This window comes from Anser brachyrhynchus (genome assembly GCF_964034855.1).
Source record: "Anser brachyrhynchus genome assembly, chromosome: 17".
NCBI classification, from domain to species: Eukaryota; Metazoa; Chordata; class Aves; order Anseriformes; family Anatidae; genus Anser; species Anser brachyrhynchus.
This window is the reverse complement of record NC_137710.1, coordinates 3,527,579-3,539,178: the sequence shown is the minus strand read 5'-3', so window position 1 is coordinate 3,539,178 and position 11,600 is coordinate 3,527,579. Positions and strand designations below refer to the sequence as shown.

The 11,600-nt window shown below is 46.8% G+C and overlaps 1 long non-coding RNA gene across 1 annotated transcript; it reads right to left on the bottom strand.

Moving 5' to 3' along the window:
* Positions 1-3,481: 3,481 nt before the first annotated feature.
* On the bottom strand, positions 3,482-11,056 carry LOC308179676. Its single transcript, XR_013940481.1, has 2 exons — positions 10,150-11,056; positions 3,482-8,689 (listed from the first exon to the last, which is right to left on the bottom strand). It is a non-coding gene; the product is annotated as an uncharacterized lncRNA (long non-coding RNA).
* Between the last annotated feature and the right edge of the window lie 544 nt (positions 11,057-11,600).

The following is an 11,600-nucleotide window of genomic DNA, read 5'->3' as shown; positions in this document are numbered from 1 at the left end:
AGTGCTACCAGTGCCAGCACCCCCATGTAGTAACGGTGCACGTGCTTGTTGGGGAAGGCGCTCAGCCTGCTCTCCTCAGCTCCACGACTTGAAATGGTCGGAGGGTGATTCTTGCACACAGTTCTGACTAACTGGAAATACAGATCCAGAATAAATTGGCATGCATGCTATTGCTCTAGCACCTGCTACGTCTCTCTAAAGTACTTGTAATGCAGGTAGTAGGTGTGTCTTGAGGCTTTTTTTTAATCCTCTGGTAGTGAAGGGAAGCTTGCCTGAATGCTGTGATATCAGTAGAAGCTGATTATGCATTGGAGAACTCAAGACCACAGACAGGGTGTGGGGGAGGATGTTCATGTGTTATGTACCCACCATGGGATGTATTTGGCATCCATTCCAGGAAAAGCAATGGGATTTTGAGAAGTATGTTGACAGATTACTATTGCAACAGATAGTGAACCAAATTGCTAGTAACAGCAAGCTGTGTATGTGGACTTCAGTTGTTTTTTTAATCAATGTAGAAATAACTTCTGTACTCTGAGGGTGACATGGTATTTTCCATCTTAACCCTCAGTAAAATGGAGTAGTAAATTCACAAGATGTCCCTGCTGGCAGCAGCGGGGTGGACTAGATCTTTAAAGGCCACTTCCAACCCAAATTATTCTCTGATTCTATGAAATAGCAATTCTTGTAACAAGTGGTTATTTAAATACACTTCAGCTCCTGAGTGCTCTTCTCATCCGATTATGTTAAGTTCGGTGGTTGGGTTGAGCAACAACTAACTGGATGTTACCTGTATTGATAACACCATCACTTAATTTCAGGATTTGAAGGTGTATACTGTTCATTCACCCCTCTTAAATTTCCCATAGACTTGTGTTACCTGGAGGAAAAAATAAAACCATACTAAAAGAGCTGTAAGAATTGTTCCTATTCCAGTAATGGGTTCCCCCTACCTGCTCTTCTTTGCATGTTCTCTCCCGCTTGCCACTATCAATTCCTTGGCTCTGTCATTCTGTTACTAACACAGCTGCATCCACAGCTCCAGAGTGTTGCAACATCCCAAAGGTTAACATCAAAGAAGGAAAGTTAGTCTTCAAGCTACAGAAACATTCTCTTAAAAAATCCTGCTAGATCTTTTAAATTATTTGCTAATATGTCTTTGTATTAACTGCTGGTAAGACTTGGGGAAGAAAAGGACTATGAATAGCACTATGGATGAGCTAAGGACAGCTATGTGTTAACATCTTGCAGCACTGCCTGTAAGAAAAGCATCCTCAAAGGGAGGAAAAAGGAGAGACCAATTGTTGCGTCATACAAATTATAAGGCTAGAATTGTATCTGTATCTCTGTTACTTCTGGAACAACAGAACTGTTTCACAAAAATCAGCATCTGAAATGGATGTTAAATTTATAAAGGATGGATGCTTCTGATAACAGAGGCAAGCCTAAATGTAAGATGCTGGTGGTAATTCCTGTACTGGGTGATTTCTGGAAGCATGCTGTAGAAGGGGAGGATACTTCTTTAAGTTGACTCGAGAAATGAAGGGATAAAAAAAACTTGGGTTTTCTGTTTTTTTAAACGTCCCTTGACAGCTACTGAATATTGACTTGTTAACTAGTTTCATACTTAAGATGTGTCTGACACAGCAAATGCAGTTATAACCCCCCTAAAAACCCACTCTGCACAGCAAGTTTTCGGATTTTTTCCAATTGCTGTGTGGGGCGTTAGGAATATACACCTCTCGTAAGGACTTAAAGTTCCCCAAAGATGCTAGTTGTCTACTCGATGTGTGGTATTTTCTTTGTAAATGAAGAAAGCTCTGCAACCTGTAAACATTTGTCAAGTGAATTATCAAGGGGTTTTTGTATTTTTCTTTTGCGTTTGGAATAAGCTTCGTTCAGATCCTATTGCAGTCTGTACATATATAGAAAGAATATGTATGTATATAGAGATGTTAAAGGCTACTGAATTAATGAATGTAAATAACTCTTGTTTTCCTTTGTGTGTTTTTTTTTCTTCATGACCTTCCCAAGATGTATTCCTATTTTCTCAACTTGCCAAATAGGCAATTTGTGTGTACTTTGAAATATATATAGCATATATAAAACTTCCAAGGGATGTCTGCATACGTTGTAGATGTTAATACGTTGTCATCATTTTTTTCGAGACTATCAGTTGTCTGTCTTCCACGGTCCTTTTCATGCTGTGTGTTTTTATTTGATATTTTTAGTGTATAATGCATTTTCTTGCAAGAAATTGGCTCCCACTATCTTCCAGTTGACTTGTACTATTCACTTCTAGTGCCTGTATCAGAAAGAAACATATTTCGTTTTTCTTTAGTCTTTTCAGTGCGTTTCAGATCTTAAGCTTCAGTCCTAGGTAAATTTCAGTTTTCTTCCACCTACCGGTATCTCCAATTATGCATTCAGTGAGCTCCTACAAGAAGAGTTCTAGGTAATTAAATACATCAGCAACAGAACCTGCCCACTAGCCTAACGTGTAAAAGGTTGATTACTATATCCATATTAAATATTAACTGTCTTAAAAGCACTCTAGAAAAGAGGGATAATTTGGCAGTAGAAAAGATGCTGCTCTTGTAGATTGTTTCCTGGGAAAGTTTTGAGCTTCCTGTAATGTGTAAATGTGCGAAACAGAGGTAATGGAATTTCTATACCTTTGGAAAATGGTGCACATTTTTAATTGCCAGATAAAAACACGTATCTTTGGATCTAAGTTAGAGATGGATGAGAATTTCATTGAATTGTCTGTTTCTAATTTAGCTTATTAGGCTTCCAGCAGCTGTCACACCAGCTTTGCCCTTCCCCTTTTGCTCATGCTGGGATGGACTGTGCCCATACAGTTTTTTCCAGAATTAAGTGGTTTGCAAAGTCCATTGACTGGAGAGTCATTGTAAGAAGCGTCCAGCTGCAAATAGCAGCAAAATACTTCTGGTAGTTTCTATGGTCAATACAGGCTTAAAAATGAATGCTGAGAAAGAAGCGTTTTGGTCATGTACTGGTAGCTGTATGGTTCCGTGTCGCGGAATCTCATGGTAAAGGCTGACAAAGTTGGCAGAAGTAATGAAGTAATGCAACCACAAACATGCGTGAGTGCAGAATGAGACATGGGAAACCTCCGGGGCTGACGCTGCAGACAGCCGAGAGCAGTGTTGGCCTCCTTTGCTGCTTAGGTTGTACACCCAGCTTGAGAGGCAACAATTCTCTTTTTGAGGAGAAAAACATGAAGGAGAGAAGAAAAGACTTGGAAATAGGAGTGTCTCAGCTGCAATTAGAACAGCTGAGGGCAAATTACCTCTAAAAGCTTATGCTGAATTAGCTGATAAGTAAAAACCTCTAGTAAGAACTTTCTTAATCAGCTTTGCTTCACTATGTCTTAATTGGTCCCAAACCATTTTTTGAGGGGACAAAGTTTGAGGCTATGGTAAGATTCCAGTATAGGAGCTGGGCTGGTTTAAGTTGAGGCCAAAACTAGCAAACAGAATTTCAGTCTGCTGTGTTACGAACTGACACTGCAGGTTTTCACAGAACTCCACGCTGCGCGTGTAAAAGACTGGCATTTCTTTCCTGAAAAAAAAAAAAAAAAGACAGCCATGCTGAGAGGACAGACCGAAAGGAAAGGATTCGATGCACTTAGGCGGTTAGCTTAACCAACATAGAAATACATCCAGATTTAAATAGTGTATTTAAAAAAAACTTCAGTGGTAAAGTAGCTGAATCAACATGTGTTAAGCTTTATAAGAACTAAGTTTGGCTACTGTTTCTGAACCTAATTGCTCGTAGGGCGTAATTAGACAGGTCACCTGCAGAGGAATGGTTTTCCTACGTTTGATGTGCACTGGGAAGGATAAAGAGACGTTTCTGCAAGCATATTCACCTATCTGCTTTCTGATTTGGAGAGGTTAACTTCAGTAAAATGCCAGATTCGTTGCAGGCACATGATGGCATTTTTATTTGCCAGGTCATTTGATTTATTAATTATTTACATAAAGCCCCACAGCATACTGAATATTATTTGAGGCGGGTGTTCTTTGCCTCAGTATCTTTTGGCAATCCTGTGGAGGGACTGTATTGCACCCCTGCAATAACTTCTGCTGTGAGACTACCTCTGCACTAAGGATACGCTATTTTTTTAAAGCAGGACTTCCCTATTAATGCTACTTCAGTCTGCATCTTTAATAATCCAATGTGACAAAATTCCAAAGACGTGTAACATTTAAGTTGAATTGTGTATGGTTTTTTTTTGTTGTTGTTGCCTATCCTAATGGAAAATGTTTGCCAACCTTAAAAACTTCACCCTACAGCACAGTGTTGCACCGCATGTCCCCGCGTTCCCCATTTGAGCAGACAATACCTGTACAGGCCAACCGTGCTCATACAAAGTGGCAGAATTGTGAGTGCCTGGCAATAAAATAGTGTTTAGAATGATTTATATTCACAAAAATGACAAACTGTGGAACACAAATTATGTATTGAGTTTTTTTGGTTAAAAAAAATGTTAAATAAATTAAACTGACTACTACTTTGTTTTTTTTTTTTCCCTTTAATTTTCTGTTGTGGAACTTACCCACATAGGCTGTTTACACTGGCATGCCTTTCAGCAAAACTTCTGCGACCATTAAACATATGAATTGTTGCTCCATCTTAGGATCCTTCAGAGTAGCAGAAGTTGTGCTGTAATAAGCCAAATATCTTTGTTGCTATCTATTTAGGCACCTGGCACTTAACCGCTTAAACGACAGAGGGTGTTTCACTGGTTCATTACTTTGGCATGACTGGTAGCTAAGAGCAGATTCAGGGGATTCTTTGAATGCTAACTGCAGTAATCTTAAAAAGGGGAGGAGAGTTTATGAAAGCTGTATCAAGATTGGGAAGTATCAACTCTTACATTCTGTGCATAGCATGGAAGTATCTTTCCTATGTCCAAAGTGCTGGTTTGGGATAAACAGGCTAATCTAATCCCGTCATTGTGAATCATTTTATATTGATTTTTATTCTCTTCTTCCCCAAATCCAGAAAAGTGATGATGCCAAGATTTCAGCAATAAATGAAGATACCCAAACCTCAGAACTTAATAATTTTCATAAAGCAGTAGACCTTGGTGTGTAAGGGAGAAATGTCTTAAGAGAGTGGTGGTTTTTTATTTGTTTGTTTGTGTGTGTTTTTTTATATATATATATATTTAATACGCCTTAAAAATGCCAGAGAGGCAGCCAGTGAGCTGATGGCCTCTACCCTTGGAAGTCCAAGTCTAGTTTATCTGTTCCTTACTGGAGGTCCTGTTACACATTTATAAGCCAGGAGAATTGATTGTGCCTGCTGAATTCGCAGTGAATTTCAGGGCACGAAACAGAGATCTGTATCAGCTTAGCCAGAGTGGCCAAGTTAAGTCATAAACCAGGGTGCAAGCAATTTAATTACTTCTAGGTAAGATCTCCCCTGAAGTTAGTTGGAGTGAATAAAAACGTAGATGTGAGCAACGAAACCAGAGTGCAGATCTGGGCCTGCCGCTGCCTCCACAACCTGCCGGCACTGCCCTCAGTGCAAGAGGCCAGGCTGCGGGAGCGCCCAGCGCCGCGCCGTGCTCGCACCCCTCGGACGGGGCCTTTCTTGGTGACGGCTCCTACCTGCTGGTTTTGGAAGGGGACTCAATTCCTCCATCCACAGCTTGGGCCTCGGGGCTGCAGGACAGCAGCCGAATCACACACGTGCCACTGGCCATTTGCTGCTTCTCAGAGCGGACTTGAGCCAACACTGGCATTTCCTCCCTTCCCTGGCAGGAGAAAAGCCTGTCCCAGGCCAGCGTGCTCCCGGTGAGGGGAGGATGCCTTGGCCTCCCTCTTCTGGGCAGCAGCAGGAGGTCAGTGGCTCCTTCAGGGTCTTGGGGGCTTTGCACCGGGCCCCTGCCTCAGCCATGCCGTGTGGGACTGCTGTCAGGTCTCCGAGCCTCAGCCTGCACTACTTAAATTACAGGCGATGCTCACTCCTGTGACGAGCATCTGCCAGAGCTGTAAATCCTCCACATCCAGGATTGTCCCTCCTGCTCCCTGTGCATGGAGAGCCCCCGGTGAGGTGGCACGGCCGCTGCCAGGCTGGCTGGCGGCTCCGTGGGGATAACGCACAGCATCTCTGCTCCAGGGAGACCATGGGGGAACCTGAGCCTTTCTCTGCTTTTGTATGGGGAGAAGGGGTTTGCAGGCAGTATCACACAGCCTGCCTGGAGACCGCAGCCCATCACTGACTTTGGACCACGCTCTGCAGGAACCTGCAATGGTGTTGCTGTGATTTACCCCCGGGTTTTCCTCCTTCCCTCTTCTCCCTGCTCTGCTCTCCTCTCCCGGAGTTGTTGTGAAGCTCCACATTCCTTTCCTCGCAGTCATTTCCATTTTCCAGCCCTGGGCTTTGCTTCTACTCTCTCCTCCACTTCCTCTGCTCAAATGACCAATAACAAAACAATTGGGGATGCTCCCATCAGGCTCGAAGCTTGATGTTGCAATGAGGGACCAGGGAGTTGGTGTCCCTCCATTATTTGTTTCAGGAGGATGTCACTGGTCCGCTGCCACTTGGTTTACACTTGGAAGGTTTTCTGTGAGGCCGCAAAAGCCAAAAGCTTAACCCCAGTGCATGGTTCCAGAAGGTAACGAGATCCTGCAGACCTCGCAGCTCTCACGTGCCCTCTTACTGCGCACCACTCGATTTGGGCACGTGGGTGTCTGACACTGCTGGTCGCGGCCCGTGTACGGGAAGCACTTCAGGCGCCCAGCTTTGCTGTGGATCCCTCCACTCAGCTGCAGAGCAGGTTCAGGAGCTTTCCCAGACAGGGCTGGGATGAAAGCAAGTCTCCAAACCTCGTCTGCCCCAGCCAAAGGGCGGGGTGCTGCCGCCCGGGGCCCACAGGGCGGGAGGCAGAGGCAGGGCAGCGGTGCCAGCTGACTGCGCCCTGGGCCGCGCCGCCCGCCTTGGCACGGCCTTCAAGGGCTCGGGAGTGGGAGGGAAGCAGGAGTCCAGCCCGCAGGGCAAGAAGGGAGAGTCCTCGCAGGCAAACTGAAGGCATCAGGCAGGGTGGAGCCCTTGCCTGTCTGGGAAGACGATGCGGGATGCTCTGCAGCATGGGGCTAGGCGGTGAGCTGTCCCTGCGAGCAGCAAAGGAGGAGCGCCGCGCGGCCGCAGCCTCGGTGCAGCTCCCGGCCTCTCCCTCCCAGCAGGGCTGTCCTGCTGGCTGCAGGGCTCCGTGCCTTTATTTGCCTGGGCTTAACCAGCAGACCAATTTCCTTTCTGTTCTTATTTTCTTTGCTGGTTTTCATTGGAATCTGGCTGGTTTTGATATTGGTGCCTGGTGCTTGCTCGCCTGGCAAACGGCAAAGAGGAAAACTCTCATTAGAGAGATTCCAGGCCTGCGCTTTTGTGGCTGAGGGCTTGGAAAGTTCTCACTGCCGGGCTGTGGTCCTCCAGGGAGACCTCCAGCCGGAGCAGGAGAGAGCAGCCTTGTTCCTCACACTGTCTCTAAGGCAAACCCAAGTAGCATTCAGGCCTCTTTATCTTAAACGTTTCCAGTCTCTTTTGACACCTTTACAGGTGCTAGTTTTTCCCTCCTTCCTGTACACGCCGTTTCTCAGGCACAGCATCCCCCTCAAAGATGGAACGAGCCTGGAAGCAGCTCCTCGGCCCATAGGGCAGCACCCGTGCAGCGATGCTGAGCAGCTGTCTGCCTGGCAGGGCTGTTCCACTTGGCAGACAGACAAAGGGCTCAGGAGTAGGAGGAAAACAAGGCTGGGAGGGAAAAGTCGCTCCAGATAATATGGCATCTGGCCTGGGAGGAACCATCTGAAAGTGGGGAGCAGGGCTCAGCTGGGAAAAAGTTTATCTGGCAGTATTTATGGGGAGAGTCTGTCCGGAATAGGCGTCCAAACTTATATCCAAAATCATAGCGAGCCTGTCTGCTGATGCGGGCCAGGCGCTGGAAGAGGATTTCCTGGGGCCTGGCTCGCTGCTGCTGCGGCAGAGTTCTTGGATTCGTCACGCTGCATCACAGCCCCCCTTGCAAAGGGTCTCAGCGGGCTGCTTCCCGCTGGGGGGAGCAATCCAGTCCTTTCAGGGGTATTTCAGAGAGAAAAGGTGTCAGAGTAGAACTAGGGAATCTGTATTTCTCTCCAGGATCGAGTGTTCCTTGTGCATTTTGATGAGGATGGGGCAGTAAGCAGCTAACATCAGCCAGAAAGCAGATTATAGTGGAGGGACACCAAGGGCTGTCAGCTCTCTCTTGGAAACAAAATGAGCAGGACGGAAATCTTGGACTGTCAGGAGGATGCAGTTGCAGGGAACAGAGACAGCAGCGTGAGGAGCTGTAGCAAGCTGATAAGGGAGCAACAATGGAGCCCAAAAGGATAAAATGCACAATTTGCCCTCATTGTCAGCGTCCCGGACGACCCTGGGAGCATCCCTGGAGCAGGGCCTGGAGCAGGAGGTGTTCTGTACCAGGAAGCGCTGGTTCAGTACGATCAGTAAGGAAGGTGTTTGGCTCTGGAAAGTGTCTTTTAAAATGTTATTTGTTAGAGCTAACGCTAAAAACAAAGAGAAAATAGTGTAGAAAAACTTACGTCCCTTCAGATGTGGGGAACGTGGAGTTGTTCAGTACTGAAAGGCTCTCTGATCAGCGTGCAGCGTGCCGGCTCTGTGGAAAGAGTTAGCCCATTTTCGGTCATTCAAGCTGATACAGGCTTTTCTCGAAAGAAAACAATTCTGCTTGTCCTTTCTGTCAAACAGAAAGGACGTTCACACGAGAACCTTCTGCACTTCTAGATAAAGGCAAGGCCACGCAGGTGGTGTAATCGCTGGTATGAAGTGGGACTCGCCCGCAGGTTCCTTTGTTGTGAGCTGGCCAGGGTCAGCCTGCAGCCACGGAGCTGTGCGGCACAGCAGGGGCCCGAAGCCCAAGCTGTACGTGCAGCACAGCGCAGCACGACACAGGCCTGGGCTTCCTCAGGTTATCCGTGGTGCTGAGCCCCCAGAGCCGCTGGTACGTATCAGCCAAAATAAGCAGCGCTGCAGGAAGCTGCTTTGCATGTCTTTGCCCAAAGACTGGGTAAATCCTGCTGCAGTCACTGCATATTCCCAGCCTGCAGCCTCGCCGATTTGGAGGGAGCAGCCTCGGGGTATGCATCGACCACTTGTGCTCTTCAAAGGGGTTAAACCCACCCACACTCAGGAATTCAAAAGCTTCGTTTTCAGCCTGGGCCAAGCAGAGACTTTTCACTTTGTTTTGGATGTTCATCTTAGTTTTAGCACTGAAGAACAGTTTGGAGACTTGCAGATTAAATTAGTGCTCAGAAACTTGTGGGTACCTTTATGATTATTCTATTCATGATGCTGCCTCCCTGGAAATGTGGGGATAAGTATTTAAATATGAACTCCCTGCAGAAAAAGGAACAAACTTCCCATATCTTTCCCCTCTCTGCTGCACGGGTCTCTGTGGTGAGTGTCAGAACATCCCCAAGTCACTCAATTCATTAAACTTGACAACAATTAATTACATTGAAATTAATGCGCACATGTAATGTTTTACATGTCAACGACATACCGTGAAAAAACCAGGGGCTTGCTGTGCCATCTTTCATTCTTCTCATTGATAATTTAACCCAAGAAGATAAGAAACGACTAGTTTACACCCTGTATTTGCAGGTCTTCGAGTGTGCTGCAGCACAGCTCTGCAGGCACTGATGGCTATTAGTCTGATTTCCAGATGCAAGGGGACAAACGAGTTTGCCTCAAAGCATGGGCCAAGGCCCCTCTCTGCCTTGGAGAGCCGTCCTGACAGCCAGCTGCCCGCGCCTTCCAACATCACACTTTGCGTTTGTGTTCCCTACACCCTTGCCAGAGGGGTACGGCATCCAACCTCGCAGAGCTTTGCGAAGGGAAAACCTCCTCGGTGTCAGTCAGAGCTTGGCTGAGCAGGGGCTGGAAGGCTAACGCTGTGGAAACCCTGGCTGCCGAGTATTCCCAGTGGTTTGGGAGGAGCAGAGGTGAGAAAGTCAAACCAGGAGAGGAAACTGAGATGATACAAAGGAAAAAAAAAAGGGAGGAACACGGTGAAAGTTGCAGATCTTAACGCCACTGAGAAAGAGGTTTACGTACCTGGAAAATATGGGAGGTTTTGTGGCAGTGTGTGAGCGGACTTGCAGATGACTGCAGAGACAGGCACCTCTTACTGTCCATTTTCCCTTGCTGAAAAACATAAGAACATTTATTTTTAAGTTACTTCTTAGCGAGGAGAAGGCTTGAAAACGTCACGTGTGAGAGAAAATTGCTCTGCTGTATTTCCTGCACTATGACTTGGCCACTCGGTGATTAAGAGCTGCTTTTGCTGTCAGTAGACAAGGCTGTGCCATCAGTTTGCAGAGCAGAGACCTGCAGCTTGCTGTAAGCAGCCTGGAGCACAAAGGCTGCTGGAACTGTAGCTGTTACACTCAGTGCAGGGGCAGAACAAAACCCTCAGCAGTGCCAAGCCGTGCCGTGATGCGAAAGAAGTTTAAACTGCAGGCAGCCCCTCCGAGGGAGCTCGAATCTGTGGTCACCCAGCTAAACTGTCATCCTGGGGCCCAGGCATGGCGGCGGTTTTATTGTGGTCACACCTGGCTCAAAATAACTTCAGTAACTCCACAGAGCGCTTGGCAGATAGGAAGAACTTGTAGGTACTTCCTATCCAAGCCAACGTCCGCGGTATCTGCAAAAATCAACAGGCAGCTAGCGAAGGCAGTTGGAGCTTGCACAACTTCAGAGGCCAAGCAGTAAGGCTGTCGTTCAGCAGGGTCCTGTGGCTCATGCTGCCGCTGCTACCTGTGCCTGGAGACCAGCAGAGCAGACGTAAAATACTGAGACTGAGCGATGCTGTGGTATTGCTGGGTTCCCACTTACAGGGCAAATACTCTGGCCCTACGAGCCTGACCATCTGCTAAGTCACAGTTTGCTCCAAAGCTAGCAATAACTTGGGCTGAAGAAAGGTTAATCTTTACAGGATCATCTCCTTATGCCACCCCACCCATATCCCGGAATATTGTATATTTTTAAGCCATCACTATAAAACCAGGCAAAACGCAGGGGGGCTTGTTCTTCACAGCGCTGCCCTGAGCGCAGTTTTTTAGAGTTGGTGCAAAGCCGTGAAGAACACGGCAAGCTCTGAACACTCCCATTTCGCACTCACTTGGTGTGGCTGTAAACAACCGCGCAGCCATGGAAAATCCCAGCGCGGCATGCCCCTCGCCTGCAGGACTTCACTGCCCGTCCAGGAACCAGCAGGCAGGCAGTGATTTACAAATCTGAATGCGGAGTTTGGGGGATGCAGACTTCTAAATGACACAGCGCAGGGTGTGGGGGTTTACCTGCGCTATCTTTCAGGACTCTGATGAGAATTACACTCTCAAAGCCTTGTGCTCTGCTGTGAAAATACTGTCACTTGCACATAATTCTGCGCTTGGGGCTCTCAGGTCCCCTCTCTAAGAGAAGAGAGCACAGATCACTTGTAAGAGTGAGGATTTGAGGTAAAATACAAAACTGTAACACATTAATGTATTTTATCTGGTACCAGT